At 40.1% G+C, this 24,495-nt stretch overlaps 2 pseudogenes; both read right to left on the bottom strand.

Moving 5' to 3' along the window:
* Nucleotides 1-8,990: 8,990 nt before the first annotated feature.
* On the bottom strand, nt 8,991-9,606 carry LOC100397297 (actin-related protein 2/3 complex subunit 3 pseudogene; annotated as a pseudogene).
* Nucleotides 9,607-9,654: 48 nt separating this feature from the next.
* LOC100406493 (melanoma inhibitory activity protein 2-like) lies at nt 9,655-24,224 on the bottom strand (annotated as a pseudogene).
* Between the last annotated feature and the right edge of the window lie 271 nt (nt 24,225-24,495).

Below are 24,495 nucleotides of genomic sequence, written 5' to 3'. Positions count from 1 at the left end.
AAATAAGTAAACAAATGACAAAGATAAAGGGATAAGAATGTATCAACCTAACTTGCTCTTGCCTTAGAGAATAAAGAAACAGGAAAAGTAAGTCAAATCTACTCCATTGCATTTCTTTCTCTTTTTAAATCAAGTCTAACTTCATGTATTCCCCTTTTGCTTTTTTTAAATTTTCTTCATTTGTATTCAAAGATAAATACAGGTCATATATAGGTAAGTACGTTTGTAACATATATTTAAATTATAATGCATAAAACTATAATTATCATCTGCAAACCAATCGCCCCATGAATAATTTTCGCACAGGGAAGGCAAAACTTTATTTTCATCCTCTTACTGTTTCTGGCTGGACCTTAGAATTGAATTGACATAGATATACAGGAGAAATGCATACGGATTTTTACACGTACTTGGGAATCCCCATAGAAAAATAAAAACCCAAAGGAGTAGCAAAACCTAAGTGCTTACTTTCTTGATTGAACAAAGAGAGACAATTGTGGAAAAGTACCTACCATATGTGAGAAGACCAAAGGAAGATGATGATTGCTTTAACATCATGTTTGTATAGATTTCTCTTGGCCTAGACTCCCCATCTCTTGGTGATGTTTCCTTCCTCCTGATGTAGGGAGAGCATCTTTCGTATGAGATTTTTATCTCCTTTCAGAAAAAAAATGGGAGGGAGGTGAGAGTGTCCACCTGCTTTTCCCAAGAGCCTCTACCTCAAGGAAATCCATAGGCCAGAGTAGCATATTTTGGGAAAGCATAGACTGCATCTGCCAATATGTTTCTCCTTTTTCTGATACTTGCTTCCCCTTTTCAGAAGTAAGCACTATTCTAAATTTTATCATTTTGCTGTCTTTAAAAAAATTTTTTAGGCTAGGCAAGGTGGCTCATGCTTATAATCCCAGCACTTTGGGAAGCCAGTGTGGGTGGATCACCTGAGGTCAGGAGTTCGAGACCAACCTGATCAACATGGCGAAACCCCGTCTCTACTAAATACAAAAAATTAGCCAGGTATGGTGGCAGGTGCCTTTAATCCCAGCTTCTTGGAAGGCTGAGACAAAAGAATCTCTTCAACCCACAAGGCGGAGGTTTCAGTGAGCCAAGATTGCATGATTGCATTCCAGCCTGGGAAACAAAAGAGGAACTCTGTCTCAAAAAAAATGTTTTTCAACATATGTATGCCTAACCACATATTGTTGATTTTACATTTTTGGAGCTTTCTTTTTTTGTGTGGGGTTTTTTTTTGGAGACCGAGTATTGCTCTGCTGTCCAGATGGACAATCTCAACTCACTGCAACCTCCACCTCCAGGATTCCAGCGATTCTCCTGCCTCAGCCTCCCAAGTAGCTGGGATGATAGGTATGCACCACCATACTTGCTAATTTTTTGTATTTTATCATGGATTTTGTATTTTATGATAGATCTGCCCACCTTGGCCTCCCAAAGTGCTAGAATTACAAGTGTGAGCCACCACGACTGGCCATATTTTTGAGCTTTCTAAGGATGGTTTCAGGGAATACTATGAAGGTCAGAGAAGGTCAGGTTGTAGTCTTTTGTAACTTCTGGGGTTGGTTTCTTTTCTTTTCTTTTTTTTTGGTTGGTAAGTTGGTTGTCTTTTTGTTTGTTTATTCTCAACATCATGTTTCCAAGATTCATCTTGTTGAGTTACCATATCATTGAATATAGTTTGTTTAACTTTTCTTTTTTTATTGCATTTTAGGTTTGGGGGTACATGTGAAGAACATGCAAGATAGTTCCATAGGTACACAAGTGGCAGTGTGATTTGCTGCCTTCCTCCCCTTCACCTATATCTGGCGTTTCTCCCCATGCTATCTCTCCCCAACTCTCCACGCCTGGCTGTCTCTCCCCTAATTGCCCCAACAGACCCCAGTGTGTAGTACTCCCCTCCCTGTGTCCATGTGTTCTCATTGTTCAACACCCGCCTATGAGTAAGAACATGGAGTATTTCATTTTCTGTTCTTGTGTCAGTTTGCTGAGAATGATGTTCTCCAGGTTCATCCATGTCCCTGCAAAGGACACGAACTCATCGTTTTTGATTGCTGCATAATATCCCTTGGTGTATATGTGCCACATTTTCCCTGTCCAGTCTATCATCAATGGCATTTAAGTTGATTCCAAGTCTTTCCTATTGTAAAGTGCTGCAATGAACATTCGTGTGCATGTGTCCTTATAGTAAAACGATTTATAATCCTTTGGATATACACTCAGTAATGGGAATGCTGGGTCAAATGGAATTTCTATTTCTAGGTCCTTGAGGAACTGCCACACTGTCTTCCACAATGGTTGAACTAATTTTCACCCCACCAGCAGTGTAAAAGTGTTCCTATTTTTCCACATCCTCTCCAGCATCTGTTGTCTCCAGATTTTTTAATGATCGCCATTCTAATTGGTGTGAGATGGTATCTCAATGTAGTTTTGATTTGCGTCTCTCTAATGACCAGTGATGATGAGCATTTTTTCATATGTTTGTTGGCCTCGTGTATGTCCTCTTTTGTAAAGTGTCTGTTCATATATTTTGCCCACTTTTGAATGGGCTTGTTTGTTTTTTCTTCTAAATCTGTTTTAGTTCTTTGTAAATTCTGGATATCAGCCCTTTGTCAGATGGGTAAACTGCAAAATTTTTTTCCCATTCTGTTGGTTACCAATTCACTCTAATGACTGTTTCTTTTGCTGTGCAGAAGCTGTGGAGTTTGATTAGGTCCCATTTGTCTATTTTGGCTTTTGTTGCCAATGCTTTTGGTGTTTTGGTCATGAAGTCCTTGCCTACTCCTATGTCCTGAATGGTTCTGCCTAGATTTTCTTCTAGGGTTTTTATAGTGTTAGGTCTTATGTTTAAGTCTTTAATCCATCTGGAGTTAATTTTAGTGTAAGTTGTCAGGAAGGGGTCCAGTTTCTGCTTTCTGCACATAGCAAGCCAGCTTTCCCAACACCATTTATTAAACAGGGAATCCTTTCCCCATTGCTTGTTTTTGTCAGGTTTATCCAAGATTGTATGGTTGTAGATATGTTGTGTTGCCTCCGATGCCTCTGTTCTGTTCCATTGGTCTATATCTCTGTTTTGGTGCCAGTACCATGCTGTTTAGATTACTGTAGCCTTACAGTATAGTTTGAAGTCTGGTAGTGTGATGCCTCCCGCTGTGTTCTTTTTACTTAGAATTGGCTTGGCTATGTGGGCTCTCTTTTGGTTCAATATGAAGTTTAAGGTGGTTTTTTCCAGTTCTGTGAAGAGGATCATTGGTAGCTTGATGGGGATAGCATTAAATCTGTAAATTACTTTGGGCAGTATGGCCATTTTCACGATATTGATTCTTCCTAACCATGAACATGGAATGTATCTCCATCTGTTTGTGTCCTCTCTTATTTTGTTGAGCAGTGGTTTGTAGTTCTCCTTGAAGAGGTCCTTTACGTTCCTTGGTAGTTGTATTCCTAGGTATTTTATTCTCTTGGTAGCAATTGTGAATGGCAGTTCATTCCTGCTTTGGCTCTCTTCAAGTCTGTTATTGGTGTATGGGAATGCTTGTGATTTTTGCACATTGATTTTGTATCCTGAGACTTTGCTGAAGTTGTTTATCAGTTTCAGGAGATTTTGGGCTGAGACGATGGGGTCTTCCATATATACTATCATGTCATCTGCAAGTAGAGACAATTTGGCTTCCTCCTTTCCTATTTGAATACCCTTTATTTCTTTTTCTTGCCTGATTGCTTTGGCTAGAACTTCCAGTACTATATTGAATAGGAGTGGTGAGAGAGGGCATCCTGGTCTAGTGCCACATTTTAAAGGGAATGCTTCCGGTTTTCGCCCTTTCAGTATGATGTTGGCTGTTGGTTTGTCATAAATAGCTTTTATTATTTTGACATACGTCCCGTCAATACCGAGTTTATTAAGGGTTTTTAGCATAAAGGGCTGTTGAATTTTGTCAAAGGCTTTCTCTGCATCAATTGAGATAATCATGTGGTTTTTGTTTTTGGTTCAGTTTATGTGGTGAATTACGTTTATAGACTTGCATATGTTGAACCAGCCTTGCATCCCTGGGATGAATCCTACTTGATCATGGTGGATAAGCTTTTTGATGTGCTGCTGCAATCAGCTTGCCAGTATTTTATTGAAGATTTCTGCATCTATGTTCATCGTGGATATTGGCCTGAAGTTTTCTTTTCTTGCTGAGTCTCTGCCAGATTTTGGTATCAGGATGATGTCGGTCTCATTATATGATTTGGGAAGGATTCCTTCTTTTTGGATTATTTGGAAAGTTTCAGAAGGAATGGTAACAGTTCCTCTTTGTGTGTCTTGTAGAATTCAGCTGTGAACCTATCTGGACCTGGGCTTTTTTTGTGTGGTAGGCTCTTAATTCCTGCCTCAACTTCAGATCTTGTTATTGATCTATTCATGGTTTTGACTTCTTCCTGGTTTAGGCTTGGGAGCATGCAAGTGTCCAACAATTTATCCATTTCTTCCAGGTTTACTAGTTTATGTGCATAGAGTTGCTTGTAATATTCTCTGATGATGGTTTAAATTTCTGTGGAATCTGTGGTGATTTCCCCTTTATCATTTTTTATTACATCTATTTGATTATTCTCTCTTTTCTTTTTTATTAATCTGGCTAGTGGTCTGTCTATTTTGTTGATCTTTTTGAAAAACCAGCTCCTGGATTTATTGATTTTTTGAAGGGTTTTTCGTGTCTCTATCTCCTTCAGTTCTGCTCTGGTCTTAGTTATTTCTTGTCTTCTGCTAGGTTTTGAGTTTTTTTGGTCTTGCTCCTCTAGCTCTTTCAATTTTGACAATAGGGTGTCAATTTTGGATCTCTCCACTTTTCTCAGGTGGGCACTTATTGCTATATATTTTCCTCTAGAGACTGCTTTAAATGTGTCCCAGAGAGTCTGGTATGTTGTGTCTTTGTTCTCATTGGTTTTGAAGAACTTCTTTATTTCTGCCTTCATTTCGTTGTTTATCCAGTCAACATTCAAGAGCCAGTTGTTCAGTTTCCATCAAGAGGTGTGGTTTTGAGTTAGTTTCTGAATTCTGAGTTCTAACTTGATTGCACTGTGGTCTGAGAGACTGTTTGCTATGAATTCCATTCTTCTGCATTTGTGCAGGAGTGATTTACTTCCAATTATGTGGTCAATTTTCGAGTAGGTGTGATGTGGTGCTGAGAAGAGTGAATATTCTGTGGATTTGGGGTGGAGAGTTCTGTAAATGTCTACTAGGTTTGCTTGCTTTAGGTCTGAGGTCAAGTCCTGGATATCCTTGTTAATTTTCTGTCTGGTTGGTCTGTCTAATATTGACAGTGGAGTGTTAAAGTCTCCCACTATTATTGTGTGGGAGTCTAAGTCTCTTTCTAGGTCTTTAGAACTTGCTTTATGTAGCTGGGTGCTCCTGTATTGGGTGCATATATATTTAAGACAATAGTTCTTCTTTTTGGATTCATCCTTTTACCATTATATAACGCACTTCTTTGTCTCTTTTGATCTTTGTTGCTTTCAAGTCTATTTTATCAGAGATGAGAATTGCAACTCCTGCTTTTTTTGCCCTCCATTTGCTTGGTAAATCTTCCTCCATTCCTTTATTTTGAGCCTTTGTGTATCCTTGCATGTGAGATGTGTTTCCTGGATACAACACACTGATGGGTTTTGGTTTTTTATTTAATTTGCCAGTCTGTGTCTTTTGATTGGTGCATTTAGCCCATTTACATTTAGGGTTAATATTGTTATGTGTGAATTTGATACTGCCATTTTGTTGCTAGATGACTGTTTTGCCCATTAGTTGATGCATATTCTTCATTTTGTTGATGCTCTTAAGCATTTGGTATGTTTTTGGAATGGCTGGTACTGGTTGTTCCTTTCTGTGTGTAGTGCCTCTTTCAGGAGCTCTTGTAAAGCAGGCCTGGTGGTGACAAAATCTCTGAGTACTTGCTTGTTCACAAAGGATTTTATTTTTCCTTCACTTATGAAGCTCAGTTTGGCTGGATATGAAATTCTGGGTTGAAAGCTCTTTTCTTTAAGGATATTGAATATCAGCCCCCACTCTCTTCTGGCTTGTAGGGTTTCTGCTGAGAGATCTGCTGTGAGTCTGATAGGCTTCCCTTTGTGGGTAACCCGACCTTTCTCTCTGGCTGCCCTTAGCATTTTCTCCTTCATTTCAACCCTGGTGAATCTGACAATTATGTGCTTTGGGGTTGCTCTTCTTGAGGAATATCTTTGTGGTGTTCTCTGTATTTCCTGGACTTGAATATTGGCCTGCCTTGCTAGGTTGGGGAAGTTTTTCTGGATAATATCCTGAAGAGTATTTTCCAGCTTGGATTTATTCTCTTCGTCACATTCAGTTACACCTATCAAACATAGATTAGGTCTCTTCACATAGTCCCACATTTCTTGGAGACTTTGTTCATTCCTTTTCGTGCTTTTTTTCTCTAATCTTACCTTCTCATTTTATTTCATTGAGTTGATCTTCGACCTCTGATATCCTTTCTTCTGCTTGGTCAATTCGGCTGTTGAAGCTTGTGCATGCTTCACGGCGTTCTCATGTTGTGTTTTACAGCTCCATCAATTCACTTATATTCCTCTCTAAGTTGTCCATTCTGGTTACCATTTTGTCAAATCTTTTTTCAAGGTTCTCAGTTTCTTTGCATTGAATTAGAACATGTTCTTTTAGCTCATGGAAGTTTCTCATTACCCACCTTCTGAAGTCTGATTCTGTCATTTCATCACACTCAATCTCCATCCAGCTATGTTCCCTTGCTGGTGAGGAGTTGTGATCCCTTGTAGGGGGAGAGGTGTTCTAGTTTTGGGTGTTTTCCTCCTTTTGTGCTGGTTTCTTCCCATCTTTGTGGATTTATCCACCTGTCGTCTGTGTAGTTGCTGATTTTCCAATTGGGTCTCTAGTGGACGTCCAGATTATTGATGATGAAGTTATTTCTGTTTCTTAGTTTTCCTTCTAACAGTCTGGCCCCTCTGTTGTATGACTGCTGATGTCTACTCTAGACCCTGCTTGCCTGGGGATCACCTGCAGCCACTGCAGAACAGTAAGGGTTGCTACCAGTTTGTTCTTCTGCTATCTTTGTCCCAGAATGATGCCTGCCAAATGTCAGTCTCATCAGTCCTTTGTGAGGTGACTCTTTGGATATACAGGGGTCAGGGAGCTGCTTGAGGAGACAGTCTGTTCTTTATAGGAGCTCAAGTGCTTAGCTGTGAGCTCCACTGTTCATTCAGAGCTGCTAGGCAGGTACGTTTAAGTCTGCTGCAGCAGAACTCATAAACCGCCTTTTTTCCCCCTGATGCTCTGTCCTGAGGAGTTAGGGCTTTATTTATGAGTATCTGTTGTGCTGCTGCTTTTTTTTTTTCAGGGCTGCCCTGACCAGCAAGGAGGTAGCCTAGTCACTGTCTGCCTGCAGAGGCTTTGCTGAGGTGCTGTGGGCTCCACCCTGCTGCCCTGTGAACTTCCCTGCAGTCCTGTTTATATGGGTGTGGTTAGAACTGCCTCAGCGATGGTGGCCCGCCTCTGTAATGGCAGACTCTCTCTGTTATGGCAGGTTGCCTCGGCAATGGCAGGCTGCCTCAGCAATGGCGAACTACCTCCATTGGGGAGCAGTTCCTTGGTAATGGCGGATGCCCCTCCCCCACTGAGCTACAGTGTCCTGGGTTCAGCTATGCTGAATTTCCAATTGCTGGGTTTTTTGTTTGTTTTTGTCGGGGTGGGACCCACCAAGCCTGATCACCTGGCTCCCTGCCTCAGAGCCCCTTTTTTTTTTAAGTTGAAAGGTTGATTCTCTCCCAGGTGTTCCAGTCACCTGCTGAAAGGGCACCAGGATCTGTGTGATTTCCCGTGCAGCTACCCATTGCGCCAGCTGAAACAAAGGTGCTGCCTGGGAAAATCCTGGCCTGGCTCCCTTTTTCAGACCTGTTTAATTGGATGAATGGGGGAATCTGCCTTCTGGGAGCTCCAACTGCCAGCTTAAAAGGGCCACCAGACCAGTGTATTTTGTACGGAGAGCTGCTGCACCGGGACACCAGCAAAACAGCTGCGCTGGCCGAAACAGCCACGCTGGATAAAACAGCCACGCTGGTGACCCATGGGGCTCCTCTACCTGGGAATCTCCTGGTCTGTGGGCAATAAAGATCCATCTGGAAATGCAGCGTCCACTGACCCTCTGCGCTTTCACTGGGAGCTGCAATCCTGAGCTGCTCCTAAAGGGCCATCTTGGATTTTCTCTTGTTTTTCTTTTCTTTTCTTTTCTTTTTTTTGGAGACAGAGTCGCTCATTCTGTCACCCAGGCTGGAGTGCAATGGTGTGATTGCTGCAACCTCCACCTCCCAGGTTCATGCGATTCTCCTGTTTCAGCCTCCCAAGTTGCTTGGATTACAGGCACACACCACCATGCCTGGCTAATTTTTGTATTTTTGTAGAGATGGGATTTCACCATATTAGCCAGGCTGGTCTCAAACTCCTGGCCTCAGGTGATCCACCTGCCTCGACTTCCCAAAGTGCTGAGATTGCAGACATAAGCCACCACACCCAGCCGTTAATTTGTTTTTCACTGCAGTATTTAATTGCATTATGTGAACACATTAAAATGTATTTTTGCTCTCTCTTGACAAGGGATATTTGGCTTGTTTCTAGTCTGGGGCTGGTACAAACAGGGATGCTGAGAACATTCTTGACCATGATACTCATGAGCATAAGTTTTTCTGGACAGTGGTCTTCATGCTGGGCCACAAGAACCTCAGCAGCTGTCATCACAGAGAATTTTAAGAAAATCAATTTTCAGATTCTCAGTTTCCACATACACACCTTTCTTTTCTTTTGTTTTTTGTTAGAAATTTCTTTATTATTACTTATTCTTATTAAGCGCCAGCTTAATACTGCAGAAAATTTCAAATCACCCTTGATAACACATTCATTTCTCCTACCCGAATGCTTGATCAAGAGTTTCTCAAGTAAAGACTTGCTCTTCTCTCTTCTGCATAAAACTTTATGAAATAAAGGCAAAAGATTGTGTATATCTTGCTGGAACATGCTGCCCAGGAATCTGGAGATGGTGTCTGCCCGAGCTCCCTTCACTGTCCAGTGCAGGACTCTTGTTCATGAACTGTCTCTTCACAAAGCAAGTCCACCACTTGCTGGGTTGAAAACTTTCTCACAAAGTCTCAGTCCAGTCTCTTGCCTTAGCTGTTGTAAATAGGCTCTCATCACTTCATCTTCCTATTTGTTTGCAGGTTTGGCATAAATCGCATTAAGTGGAAAACCAGGCTCTCCAGGAAGGGGAAAATTAGTGATTCACAGTGTATACATTTCTTTCTCACCTTGGCTTTTGGAATTGCACTTTTGGAGTTTCTTCAGGTACTCAGAAAAGTAAAGAGTTATATATATCAAGGTCCTATCAGCTTCATTCTTAATTTCATAGTTCTTGAAGAAGACATTGGCCTTGAAGTAATAGATGGCTTCATCCACAATATCTGTATCTTTTGTCTCTCTGGGGGCAGGTCCTTTGAATTGACTTCTGATAGGTAACAGTGCCATGTTTCCAATGAGTTTGGTGTCAGGATCCATGAGAGAACAGTGGTAAGCTGGCATCTTGGCAGTGCCTGGGTTTCAACCCAGAGGAGTAGGATCTCCACATACACTCTTTTCTAAAGTCATTTGCCTAAAGCACATGCCAGTGCTGGAAGCTCAGGCTCACCTTTACCACTGAGCTTTTCACAGTCACCTTCCAGCCAAAGGTGCACTGCTCTCCATCCAGAATCTTCTTCCAGTGCCTGGGCCACCAATGTAAAAACCTCTGCCAAAAAAAGTAGGTAACTGGAAGTACCAGTGCCAGGGTTGAGAACGTAGATACTCTATTGACTGGGGGGTCAAAGTTGGTTGTCAGTTAACAGACTATTAAGTTATCTTATTACAGAGTTGTCATACAATTTATTCATAATTAATTCACAGAACGGAAAGCCATTCATTCCCCTTACACCTATTTTGGTAAAAAGATTTTTCAGTTCTTACACTTGTCAAAAGCAAAAGAAAAATAGAAAGAGAATCGATGCTAAACCCTACTGTATTTTAGAAGTAAGTAAAAATCATCCAAAGAAGGCTAAGTGCAGTGGCACTCTGACATCCAGGCTGGAGTGCAGAGGTACAATTATGGCTCACCATAGCCTTGACCTCCCAGCCTCAAGTGATCCTCCCACCTTAGCCTCCTGGATAGCAGAGACTACACATGTACACCACCATGCCCAGCTAATTTTTGTATTTTTTGTAGAGACAGGATCTCACCATGTTGCCCAGGCTGGTCTCAAACTCCTGGGCTCAAGCTGTCCACCAGCCTCTGCCTCCCAAAGTGCTGGGATAAAGATGTGAGCCACCGCACCTGGCCTGTCGCCTGCATTTTCTGATGAGCTAGCTGAATTTCTCAGAAGTAGAAAAGGTTTCTATGTGTCACTAAGGTTTTAGTGTCCTTGAAGTCCTGCTTCTTGTTTAGTGCCAAAAGCAAGACCCTAGTCAAATGTAGACCTTCATATATTCGTCAAATGTTTTCAACATCTCAGCTTTTGTGTACACCATTCCCTCGGCCTCAGATGACACCATTCACTGAACCCCCACCCAGTCATCACTCCATGCTCTGGTCTCAGCACAAATGTCATTTCCTCCCAAAGGCCTTCAGCAACTATCCTATCTAAGGCTTCCTAATTCTCCATCATAGAACCCTATAAAGATTTGAATTGGTTTCCTTGTTCATAGATTATCTCCTGCACTTGACTGTAAGCTCCTTGAAGTTACTCATTCTCAAAAAGAATAAATAAATAAAACTTTTAAAAAATTGTAGATCCCCATTCAAATTCCCCCAACTCCTACTCCTTTTATTCCCCATCTTGCTTCTCTTAAAAATCTCTTCATTTGCTCTCTAAGTAATATATTCAATTCTAAGAAAATGGGAAAATTTAGTAATGTTATAAGTGAAAAAAGAAAATTCCTCTTTTGTCTTCTCGACTCTCCAGCTTCAAGTTCGCAGGCAGCTCTGTTTGACTGTCAAGATTGCACAGCAATCAATAGCTAAGATACACTGTCTCAGTTCTTCTGGTATAAGAGCAAGCCAGACACACCAAAGACCCAAAACCAAACACAGGATCAACAATGTTGCCTCGCAAGAAAAACGCCAAGCAGACAGATGGTTTTTCTGACTGTCCTGGTCTTAGATCTTATTAGAATAAGCACCTCTCTGTCTCCTTATATAAGTTTCTCAAGTATGCACTATCATCCTAAGCCCACATTTTTAAAACATCAAATTTGTGAGAGAGAATAAAATTTTAATTCCGTCTAAATCAAATTTCCAACGTTTATGTGTGTGCCTATATCAGAATCTTCTTTTTATGTTGTTATGGATCTATTTATCCTGTCTTATCTCAATTTCCAAAGGGTTACATGTACATTATTTCCTTTAATTTATTTTAGACAAAATGACTTCTAGACAGGCCAACCTAGGCCCTTGCAGGATGAGAAGGCTGACAGCACCTCCTCCAATCCTGAGTACATGTCTTCTCTGTGGGTCAAACCAGCCTACCGCCAGTGCCTAGCAAACACCAAGCCAAGAGTCTACCCACAGCTGCTCTTCAGGCAAAGGATGCCGCCCCTCATCCATCCTCACCTAGGAGACTTTGCAGTATGATAAATGAATTATAGCTAAGATCTAATACCTATGAATAGCTGTTATGGCTTAGTATCTTGCTCCCATGTAATGACACCCTTTTTTTTCTCTTTTTTGAGATGGAGTTTCGCTCTTGTTGCCTAGGCTGGAGTGTAATAGTGCAATCTCAGCTCACTGAAACCTCCACCTCTTAGGGACAAGCAATTCTCCTGCCTCAGTCTCCCAAATAACTTGGATTACAGGCATGCAACACCATGGCCAGCTAATTTTTTTTTTTTTTTTTTTTAGTAAAGATCGGGTTTCACCATGTTACTTAGGCTGGTTGCTAACTCTTGACCTCAGGTGATCCACCTGCCTCAGCCTCCCAAAGTGCTGGGATTACAGTCACGCACCATTGCGCCCAGGCCATAATGACACCTTTATTTTAGCAAAAACCTCTCATGCCTTAATTTGAGTATTTCAGGATCTGGCACACTTAGGGCCACCTTTCCACTCTGAGCCCGACTTGACTTTGATTTTTTTTAAATTGCAACTAGATAGACATTAAGAGACACACAAATTCACAGATCAGACAACAGGTTTCAACCTCCCTTTACTTCTTTAAACAGGAGTACCCAAAATCCTGACTATTTTCTGCTCTGCTCCTGTCCTCTGCCTCCAGTGATCCAAATGGCCCAGGGCTCAGGACTAGCTCCACTCATGGGGTCTTTGGGGGCAGATGAGAGAGGGACTTTCCTGTACCTGCCACTGAGCCTCTGCGACGCAAGCGGGTAACCACTGAAAAGAGAGCAAACTGTTGGGCATTGCAGAGGAAGGGAAATGCTCTGGCCTACTTTTTCTTTCCTTCAGAGAAGACTTTGTGGGCTAATGGTGACATCTAATTACAATCTAATCAAGGGGAGCCCAGAGGGAAAGGTTAGTTCCCTTCATTCTATAATAGAAACATTAAAAAGTAAGCAAACACAGTTTTTTAAATAAGAAGGGGCATGGGGAAGCACAGACCAACTGTTCACAGGGAATTAACAAACAGTTACATATTCTGCCCCAGTCTCACAATTATATAGCCAACAACATAGTGGGTTAGGTATTAGACTCAAGAGCTGGTTCTGATTCTAGCTTTGCTACCTACAAGCTCTATGTTCTTTGGAAAGACTTGTCACATTCCATACTTTATGTCTTCTTCCATAAAATGGGGTGACAAAGGCAACACCAAACTCATGGGGCTGTGATGAAAATTGAATGGGTTAATGTAGATAAACTACTTGGAACTGCACAGGTACACATCCGTTCATCTACATGAATCTTCGTTATTCTTATGATTAGTGTTGTCCTGGGAAGGAAAAACAGATCTTTGTTAAGAAACTAATTATTAGTTAAGAATTATAGGCTGCAGGTGGTGACACACACCTGTAGGCCCACCTGCTTGGGAGGCTGAGGCAGAAGGATTGTTTGAATTCAGCACTTCCCGGCTGCAGTGAGCTACAGTTGTGCTGCTACACCAGCCCGAGTGACAGAGTAAAACCCTGTCTCTAAAAAACAAAAATAAGAGAAAGTATTTAGATAACAGTGTGAGATTTCTTGATCCAAGTGGGATGTTGGATCCTACCAAAGAGATCGATTTTCCATTCCTGAGTCACTTCATTTAGAATAATGGTCTCCTAGGTTGCTGCAAATACCATTATTTCGCTCTTTTTTATGGCTGAGTAGTATTCTCTGGGTTGTGTGTGAGTGTTTGTGTGTGTGTGTATCACATTTTCTTTATCCACTCATTGATTTTTGGCCATTTGGACTGGTTCTATATTTTTGCAATTGGGAATTGGGAATGCACTCTTTCAATTTCAATTGGAATCACTGGTTTGGTTTGCTGCAAGTTTTAGGTGGGTTGCATAAACCCAGGGCAGGCAAGTTGTCTGGGTGAAACCAGGGTTTCCAGTTCCATTTGCTTACTGTGTATAGGCATAGCCACAGCTGTGCATTAGTACCTGAGATCATGGTGAAGTATGAGAAAGTAAAGCAAGTAACTGCTGAAGTGAAGTGATTCGAGGGTCCCTGAGAAGCTCCTCCACCAGAATGGCTCTCTGATTGGCCTTTCTACAGTGCTTGGAGTACTACTCTGCCATAAAAAGGGGCAGAATAATGGCATTTGCAGCAACCTGGATAGAATTGGAGACCATTATTCTAAGTGGAGTGACTCAGGAATGGAAAACCAAACATCATATACTTTCATTCATAAGTGGGAGCCAAGCTATGAGGACGCAAAGGCATAAGAAGGAGACAACGGACTTTGGGGATTCAGGGGAAATGGTGGGAGGCAGGTAAGGGATAAAAGACTACACACTGGGTACAGTGTACACTGCTCAGCTGACAGGTGCACCAAAATCTCAGATTATCACTAAAGAACTTATCTATGTAACCAACCACCAGTTGTTCCCCCAAAAACCTATTGAAATAAAAAGAAAGAAAGAGTGCATCCCCAGCAAGTGGACTACTGAAGGGCTTGATGTCTCCCCAGGCACATTCACAGGAAATGATTCCACCATCTCTGGTTGAATCAGGTTCTGTGCTGCATTCGCAAATCACTTCACACTCTGTACAGCACTCTGACATTTACAATGCCATTTCAAATACATTCTCTCTGTCTGCAGTTCATAAATTACATATTCTTTCCTCATTCCATAGGCAAGAAAACAAAGGGTCAAAGAGTGAACGTGACAGAGCTGCAAACGAAGCTCAAATCTTCTGCTTCCCAATGAGGGCTCTCTTTATACCACACTTGCCTAGAATTTCACAGATCTTACTCCCAGAGACTTCAGCTAAAGGCACTTCAGTAGATGCGATCCATCTTACTTTCATCCTGTGTGCCATGGCTCTTTACTTTGGTTCATCATTCTTTATTTTGCTATGTTAACCTCATCACACTTAATTAAGGAAAGGACTCTGAGAAGATGGAAGAGCTGGAAGCAGCAAGAATCTGTTCTTTTTCCTCCACACAACAATGGCACTGGCAGAATCCATCTACCCCATCTTATACCACCCACAAAAATTAAATGAAAGTGGACTAGAGATTTAAGTGTAAGATCTGAAATACAAAGCTCCTAGAAGAAAACGTGGAGAAATGCTTCCTGACACTGGTCTTGACAATGGTAATTTAATATGTATTTACAATTCCACAATTCTTAAAAATTAAAAAAAAAACTAATCAAGCCAGGTTTTCAAGTACAAGGAATGTCCTCTGAAAAGAATTCAATATTCAAATTATGCAGTTTGCCAAAATGATATTATCATTCGTATTAGGCCATTCTTGCAGTGCTGTTAAAAATAAAAACCTGAGGTGGGGTGATTTATAGAGAAAAAAGGTTTAATCACCTCACAGTTCTGCAGGCTTTACAGGGAGCATGGTGCTGGCATCTGCTTAGCTTCTGGGGAAGCCTCAGTAAGCTTACAATCATGGCAGAAGGTGAAAGGGGACTAGGCATATCATATGGGGAAAGCAGGAAAACAGAAGAGATGGGGGGAGAGAGAGAGAGAGAGAGAGTGAAGGGGAGGCATCACACAGTTTTAAATGATAGATCTTGCAAGAACTCACCATTACAAACATAGCATCAAGCCATGAGGCATCTGCCCCATGACCCAAACAGCTCCTAACAGGCCCCACCTCCAGCACTGGGGATTATAATTCAATATGAGATTTGGGTGGGAACAAATATTCAAATGATATAACCATTCATGCATGTTTTCTTTACTCTCTCTCTCTTTCTTCTTTCTTTCTTTTTCTTTTTCATTTCTTTTTTTGAGACAGAATCTCATTCTGTCACCCAGGCAGGTGTACAGTGGTGCCATCTCAGCTCACCGCAACCTCCACTTCCCAGGTTCAAGCCACCTGAGTAGCTGGGATTACAGATGTATGCCACCATGACTGGCCAAATTTTTGTATTTTTTAGTAGAGAAGGGGTTTCATCATGTTGGCCAGACTGGTCTCAAACTCCTGACCTCAGATCCACCTGCCTCAGCCTCCCAAAGTCCTGGGATTACTTGTGTAAGCCACTGCATCTAGTGAATTCATGTTTTCAATGGACATTTATTGAGCATCCACTGTATGCCAGAAACAGTACTCAAGCATGCGTCATCAATTTATAGGTCAGAAGTAGGACCAGAAATGAATAACAAGAACATAGTGTAGTGAATGCTCTGACCAAATGACTCCCGAGGTACTGGGGAGCCATTGGAAGGGGAATTAATGTGGCCTTGAGAAGGGTGCGAAGGGAAAGTTTCCCAGGGTGATGCTATAGCTAAGTTTTAAAGGTCAAAAAGGCTGGATGCAGTGGCTTACACCTGTAATCCCAGTATTTCAGGAGGCCAAGGCAGGTGGATGGCTTGGAGCCTGGGAGAAAATGGAAAAAAAGATAGCCAGGCATGTGGCATGTGCATATGGGTCCAGCTACTCAGGAGGCTGAGGTGAGAGGACTGCTTGAGGCAGGAGGTCGAGGCTGCAGTGAGCCTTGTTAGAGCCACTACACCTCAGCCCAGGTGACAGAACAAGACCCTGTCACATAAATAAATGAATAAATAAATAAAGGTTGAAAAGATGTTTTCCAGGCAAAACAATGCCAGTAGTGTGGGCATAGTGATGTTTGCATGCATGTGGTGTGTGTGTGTGTGTGTGTGTGTGTGTATGTGTATGTGCTGTGGGGACCCACTTGGAACTCCAGAGTTGCTATGAAGATAGCTTTATGCTGAAGACAGTTGAAACTCAAAGGATGCAGAAAGAAGCCTCTCAGAGCTTTTCTTATCTGAATCAAAGTGGCAATTTCTGGGAAAGGGGGCTACCATAAATCTCTTCTCCAGAGGATTTTCATGGCTGTGAGGGAGATGGAAAGACTACTTGCACCTGCAAAAACAAACATCATCACAACATTCTTATTTCCCATTTGCTCACCTAAAATCCCATTTGTCTTTCCTGAAGAAACCTATTGGTTCTTCCCAGAGAAGCCTCTTCTCCCCGTTCCCTTTTTCCTACTAAGTTAGGCAAATAAACCTCTAACTCTAACCATGAGGGAGTGAACTACTACTTTGATTAGCTATTATGTGCATACACTTTTCTTCCTCCAGCGAATCTGTATTTTATTAGTTTAACTCACACACCTCCGGAAAATGAACCTAAGAGCATACAGGAAAAGTTTTTCCTCCCTGACAGTTCGAAGCAGAGGCACAGTCCCTGCAAAAGTGTGAAGGTGATTAGGGGGTACAAGACACATAGTAGGGAGCAGTAAGAGTTGAGTACAGCAGGAGCCGATGCAAGGAGGAGTGGTGGCTGGATTGCTATGGAGGTCAGTCATCAAGGGCCCTCATGTCTGTCACAAATGTACCTCATCCAAAATAACAAGTGTCACTGCTGGAGGTCAGGCACATTATACCTGTAATCCCAGTATTTTGGGAGGCCAAAGCGACTGGGTCACTTGAGGCCAGGAATTCAAGACCCGCCTGGCCAACATGGTGAAACCCCGTCTCTACTAAAAATACAAAAAATTTGGCCAGGCATTTTGGTGGGCACCTGTAATCCCAGCTACTCAGGAAGCTGAAACAGGAGAATGGCTTGAACCTGGGAGGCGGAGGTTGCAGTGAGCTGACATTGTGCTATTGCACTCCAGCCTGGGCAACAGAGTGAGACTCCCTCTCAAAAACAAAACAAAACAAGAATTACTGCTGGTACCTCAGGAATCTTCAAGGATGTAAGGTACGGCCAAAGTCAGCAGGGCACGGTGGCTCACACCTGTAATCTCAGCATTTGGAAAGCTGAGGCCAGTGGATCACAAGGTCAGGAGTTCGAGACCAGACTGACCAATATGGTGAAAACCTGTCTCTACTAAAAATTCAAAAATTAGCTGGGCAAGGTGGCACACACCTGTAATCCCAGCCACTCAGGAGGCTCAGGCAGGAGAATCGCTTGAAGCTGGGAGAGAAACGTTGCAGTGAGCTGAGATCACACTACTGTATTCCAGCCTGGGCAACAGAGGGAGACTCCATCTCAAAAAAAAAAAAAAAAAGAAAAGAAAAGAAAAAAAAGATACAGCTAAAGTAAAAGACAAGTTGTGTCTGCTACTCTGTATCTGAGTGTACTTACAGAAAGGGATTTGCAAACTATTTTTTATCATAACCCTATCAGGAAAAAATTTTGAACATGCAATCTCAATATCTGCATACTTATTGTTATAAACTACATACAGGTACTACTGTGGTAATGATTTGTTTACAAAATACAACATACTAAAAAATAGAAATTAAATAAAGAACATAGACATTGCAATATTGTCTTTCCAAACTCCAACAGATCATCTTATATTCCATGAGATGAAGGTTCCTCACTATGGAAAACGCTGGCCCACAGCATGTGAAATAAGAAAAATTTGGGCTGGGTGCAGTGGCTCATGTCTGTAATTCCAGCACTTTGGGAGGTCAAGGTGGGCAGATCACCTGAAGTCAGGAGTGCGAGACCAGCTTAACTAACATGGCGAAACCCTGTCTCTACTAAAAATACAAAAGTTAGCCAGGCATGGTGGCACCTGGGTGAGAAATAAGACTTGCTTGAACCCAGGAGGTGGAGGTTGCAGTGAGTCAAGATCGTACCACTGCACTCCAACCTGGATGACGAAGTAAGGTGACCAACATGCTGAGTGCTAATCCACAAGCTGCAATGTTTTAATTTTCTTTTTTAAATCTTTCTGTATTTTCTGAAAAGTTTTCCCAGGAAACATGCATTCTTTTTTAAATGGGAAAAACAACGAAAGCATTTTCATCTAAAAGCAAAGCAGAGAAAAAAGCAAAAAAGTGTTAAAGAGGACCAATGACTAATTCTGAATGAAAACAGGATAAAAATGTCTTAGAGTGAATTACAACAATGCAGAGGAGGTAAAGATCACTGGAAATGGGAAATTCAGGAATGAAAAAGCTAGAGTGTTGGATTGGTTCTGTTTAAGGGCTCTGAATTCCCTAAGCTTGTAGCAGGAATTGGGACAGAGGGAAAAACTATAGTCAGGGGCTAAGCCCCTCAATAGATGTCAACAAGAATGAGAACAGTCGAACTAGACTTGGTGACTTTCAAACTGTTTTCTTTTGAAAGTGTCACAAGAAAATATGAACAACATAAAAGAAAACTTTTAAACTTACAAATTTTATGTACCTGGAAACAACCATTCTTCAAACATATTTAGGGGCGGGGCATGCTGGTATCGCCTGTAGTCCCAGCTACTCAGGAGGCTGGAGCAGGAGGACTGCTTGAGCCCAGGAGTTTGAAGTTGCAGTGAGCCACGATCACAGGACTGCACTCCAGCTTGGGTGACAAAATGAGATTCTGTCAAATAAAAAAAAAACCAAAACAAACACAAACACATGAAGGTATTAATCAGTGCCCCAGTGTTGCACATTTGTTTCTGATATTTCACTGTTATACATGGCACATCTGTAAACATTCTCAGAGCTCCATCTTTGAGTACCTCAGTACCTCCTTTGGATCAATTCTTAGACATGCAATTGAGAGGTTAAAAAAGCATGTACATTTTTAAGACTTAACATATTTGGTCAAGTTTACTCCTCTTAAATGTCAAATGTATAATTTTTAAATATTAAAAAGTATTCTCATATAAATATAGAGTAAGTGCAAGTCAAGTTTTTATTTTAACTCATTAATGAGGAAACCAGGAGGAGAACAAACCCAGTTCAAAGAAAGACATGAGAAATTATGTGTGTGTACACACAGACACACACACACACATACACACACACACGCACAATGCATATCTATCTTATGTATACATATATTATGTATATATATCAATATATGTATATATGTAATATGAATAAGTATATACATCTATAGATATATTTATATATCTATAGATGCATATATTTTGTGCATGTATTATATATAAATCTATAATATATACATATGTATATATGTATATATATCCCATAATGTATATTATATATACATATAGCATGTATATTCTGTATACATATATGTATATCTGTATACATAATATACATATACAGAATATATACATATATGCATACCTATCTAAGAAAAATAATGCTAAAATCATTATAAATTGATTGCTAAATTAGATATACATCGGATTAATGTCCTACAGGGTGATAAAGCATAACTTTTGGTGGTATCTTCCTTACAGAGCAGAAATTATTTTTGTGCAGGACAGAAATTATCTCTCTATTGGACAAAAATATTAACTTTTTACCAAGCTAACATCTGAATTTACAGTTGTAAAATGTGCAAATCAGTAATAACAAGTCAGGATTCAATTCATCTTACATGGGCTAGTTAGGTAATGCCCTAACATGAAAACGAATTGTGCAATCATATTTTACCTTCCAAGTTCTGGAAAATCTGTTTCTGACCAAAAGTCATCCCAATTTACAGTCCTCACTGGTCATATGTGAAAGACCTGTTTGGCCCCTCGTGATTACTATTATCTCTTTTAAAAATGTTTGCCAATTTCATATATAAAAATGAAATCTCATATTTTAAGTTTTAGTATTAATGTGACTGAACATTTCTCTCATAGTCTAATTGAAAATTTGTTGTTCTTCTTTTAAAAAAATCATTGATATATTTTGCTCATTGTTCAAGTGGTGTATTTGTATTAGTCTTTTCCTTCTTGATTCATGTTTTTTGATATATTCCTACCAAGTTTTCCCTTAAATTATATATTAATTTATATTTTCTTCCCTTTTTATTTCCTTGGAATTTTTTTTTATTTACTTTTTCTTTCATCTCATTTTTAAAATGACTTTTTAGAGCATTTGAACTTTGCAGATAAACTGAACAGAAAGTATAGAGTTCCCATATACCCTTTTCCTGCCCCACCCACAGACACAGTTTCCCCTATTATTAACATCTGGCATTAGTGTGGAGAGTATCTGTTACAATTGATGAACCAATGCTGATACATTATTATCAGCTAAACTCCTAGTTCACATTAGAAAAACTAGCTGATTTTATTGTTATCACTGCCAAACAAGTCTTTAAATCAATTAAAGTTTATTTAATTCAGCATAAAGTTACTTTCACATTTGTCTACAACCACAGTAAATACAGTTCTTGGCATAAAGACACAGCCTCTAGAATTCAATGCCTCCCCACTTGCAAGTTACATATATAAAACTCCCACTATTGTTTATATAATGGTGGATTAATCAAATTAAAATAGTTATACTATCTAGAATAAAATAAAATGGAAATAATTTACTCATAAGATTTATATTTAAATCACCTTTATTTATAAACGATTAGCCTGGAATTATAATGCCATTAAGCTTCCATTTTAGCAAAAGTAGAAGTAAAGTAAATATAAGTAACAGTTATACAGTAACAGCAGTGACTTTACATTGAAAATGGTGTCAGTCAAAATCATTTTTGAAGAGAGCAAAAAATATCGTGAAGTTTCTTGCTGTGGTTCTGGATGTTCAGTAGCAGGCTCATTTGAAGGTGGACTCGACCCTGAAGGAATTCACTTCTGGAGTGGAGGTGGGAGGAAAAATCCAGGTCTTGGGGAAGGTGAGGAGGAAAACTCCCCAGTGGATACACGTTTCTCACTGTTCGAAGAGATTCATAAAAGACATTTTATAACTTTGAGAACCTGCACTATACCCTAATAAATCATTATGTTTATAACTTCCATTACCTATTCTTTTATTTGAAAATTGGTACCAGAATAATTACGTGATCTAACAAACTAATTTTTACAACATTGAGAAAAATGTACCTCTTCAAATACGGGTGATTAAAGGAAAATCATTACTTTTTAATGTAATTTTTGTCCTATCTTGACACCTCTTTTAAAAAAGAGGAATTATTTCAAAATATATAAAACTTACTGTAAAAATAGTATTTTTTCTTTCATTATCAGAGTCCTTCTCAAAGAACATTTTCATGTAATATAATTTTTACCAAACTTAAAATTAATATCAGTGATTCCCAACTATGATTTGATATTACACTAAAACATTTTCAGTTATATCAAAGACCACCTTAAAATTCCCCCAAACAAAATTAATTTTTATTTACTTTAAACTTTAAAAAGAGAGGAGAAACAAGGGAAGGAATGACTAGATGAGACATTCATAGGCAAACCTAGTATTTGGTAACCACATATTTCTTCTGCAGAATGCTATAGTTCAAAATGGTAAAGTATGAATATAAAACCAATATATTATTCCTTCTTCTCTTATGTGAAGCTTTAAAAGAATTCAGTAAACCCAACAATTAGGTCAAACATAAGAAATGCATTTTAAGTTTTAAGTAAGTAGGACTACATCAGAACTACTTATGAAAAAGACTTTAAAAAATATCATAGCCAATAATTTTAATGCTTGAATATAAATTTTAATTATTTTAACTGCCAGAATAACAAATTGCTACCAAACAAGATACAAATAATTTTAGTTTTATAAGACCTGCAAAAAGTCAATTATTTTCTTGACAACCAAAATACAGAAATAATTCTATATTATTAAGATGAATCAGTTTGAAAGCTCATTACATTCCACTTACGGCTGGCTGCCTTCCCAATTCAGAAGAGTAATGGTACACTCACAGAATGCTAGAAAACTTTTCCTCCACTGTGTTACTTCACGAACAGATAGTAAAATTAGTATCTCTGATTAACAAACACATATTGAACTTTAAAAAAAAAAAATTTTAAAACAAGCATACTTGCAAATGGAGCATGTGGTGGGCCTGGGAAAACCCTGGGTGGAAAATCATCTCCAGAAGCTCCCTTTTCCCACAGTGGTGACAGGGGCCCAGTGTCAGAAGGACCCCTGTGAGAACTGGTTAACATATCAGAGCTTGATTCTCCTCTTTCACTGGTAATCTGATGGTCTAGAAGGTTCCTTGGGCCTTTTGAGCCTCTTCCTTCTCTACTTGGAAGCAAAGGTGAGACTCTGGGTGGACCCTCCAATGAAGTTGGAGGAGACAGAAAAGCTCTTGTTTCAGATGAAGGCCGACCCAATGGTGAGGGAACATATGGCGATGGCTCTCTGCAAAATGGTGCTTTTGGAACATCCAATGAATGCAGATTTTTTTTCAAAAAGTTCAAATTTAAACTCTAGTTCAGTTAATTTTTGTCTGTTGTGAGCATTTTCTTTCCTTTCAGCAGTCTGGTGATGTCTTTCAGAAGTCGAGCTGCAAACCAATTATCATGCGTCTTGTTCTCATAGGAAATAGTGTGCTTTTGATAATAATGCATTGTTCTCTCCAACTCTTCATCAAGATTTTTGGCTCACTTTCTATAGGTCTCTGGCTTCACAGTGGCGTGGCTGATCCTTTTGTCTACCTTAGAAAGTTTCTCTTCTGTCTCTAAACAGCAATTTTCCTCTGTTGTTAATTTCCTGTAGAGTTTCATTTCATTTTCTTGATATAATTCAGTCATTAATTCTCTGTTGAAGATTCTGATTCTCATTTTCAAAATGTGTGTTTTCTGATTGCAAAGATCCAAGTTCAATCTCAAGATATTTAATACGTTCTGTAAGTTCTTCCTTCATTTTATCAACCTCAGATTACTCAATATAAATTTGGGTTATTTCTCCTTCTAAGCGTTTGAAAGAAGCATTGAACTTAGCAGTATGAATCAATTTCTTCGAAACTCTGATTGGAGGATGATCTAAGTACACACCATTTTCTGATTCACCATTCATTTCTGACTCCAAGTTATCTTCATCCATTCTATTTTCTCCAAGCATAGCCGCCCAATCTTTCATCTTCAGCAAGTGTTCAGTCAGTCTTGATGTGATTGTCTTCAGCACTGAGAACTTGTTCTGCGTGTACTTTAGAGTCTTCCAATGTTATTTTCTGTTTATTAAGTTCACTCACTTGTTCTTTCCGTACTTCAGCTTCTTGCAAAAGCTGTTTCTGGCTTTCCTGAAGTGGAGAATTTTCATTCAAAGCATCTTTTATTGCTGTCTTCAGTGGTTCTTCATTCATTGGAAATAAAGTCTTGAAGGTCGTTTTGGCTTCAGCTACTGGTGATTTGAGGGATTTTGACTCATCTTCTAGAGACTATCCTTTTTGAAATATCCGCCATCAGTTCATTTTGTTCAGACTGTTTTGATTTCTCTTCTTTTAACTCTTTTATTAGACATAGTATTTCTTCCTCAAGTCCCACATTGGACCTGTTCAGCTTTGCACAGGTTGCCTCCAAGCTTTGTGCTTCTGTTGCCTCCTTCTCAAAGGTGGCATCCTTTAAAGATGACTCTACTTCATGGCCTTCATACTCTTTTTGAATAATGCTCAGTTTTTCAAGTAGTTGACATTTTTCCTCAATTAGTCTAGACAGAGTTTCAGCAAGCTTTTTCTCTCTTTGCACATAAAGCTGACTCCTAACTGATCTAAAACCTCTCCACAAAAAAAACAAACATAGCTGCCCATATCACCCATTCCCATGGAAAACCATAAGAATTAGAATCTGCTCCCATACTTTGATGCTGTGCTGCTACAATCCTGCATAGCACCTCTGGAACCAGCCTCAAGTATGGCTGAGGGGTAGCCTGGGGCTCCTCCATAGTGCCAAGGCTGCTCTGGTGGTCGCTGCAGTAACTAGGGGCTGTGGGGGCTACAACGAAGTGCAGGGAACAGGCAGCCTTCTGTCTGGAACCTGAACCCACAGAGGCAGCTGGAGCTGACCACTGCAGAGCAGGCTGCGGGGGAGCTGGAAAATGGGGAGCTGGAAGATGCGAGGGTAGCAGGGGGATGTGGGCACCCACAGGCCTCACAGGCCCATGCTGACTTTTTCTCTTTTCTTTTTACTTTATTTCTAGTTTGGGGTCTTGTCAT

The sequence above is a fragment of the Callithrix jacchus genome, chromosome 9 (genome assembly GCF_049354715.1).
Source record: "Callithrix jacchus isolate 240 chromosome 9, calJac240_pri, whole genome shotgun sequence".
Classification (NCBI taxonomy): domain Eukaryota; kingdom Metazoa; phylum Chordata; class Mammalia; order Primates; family Cebidae; genus Callithrix; species Callithrix jacchus.
This window is presented reverse-complemented; position numbering and strand designations above follow the sequence as displayed.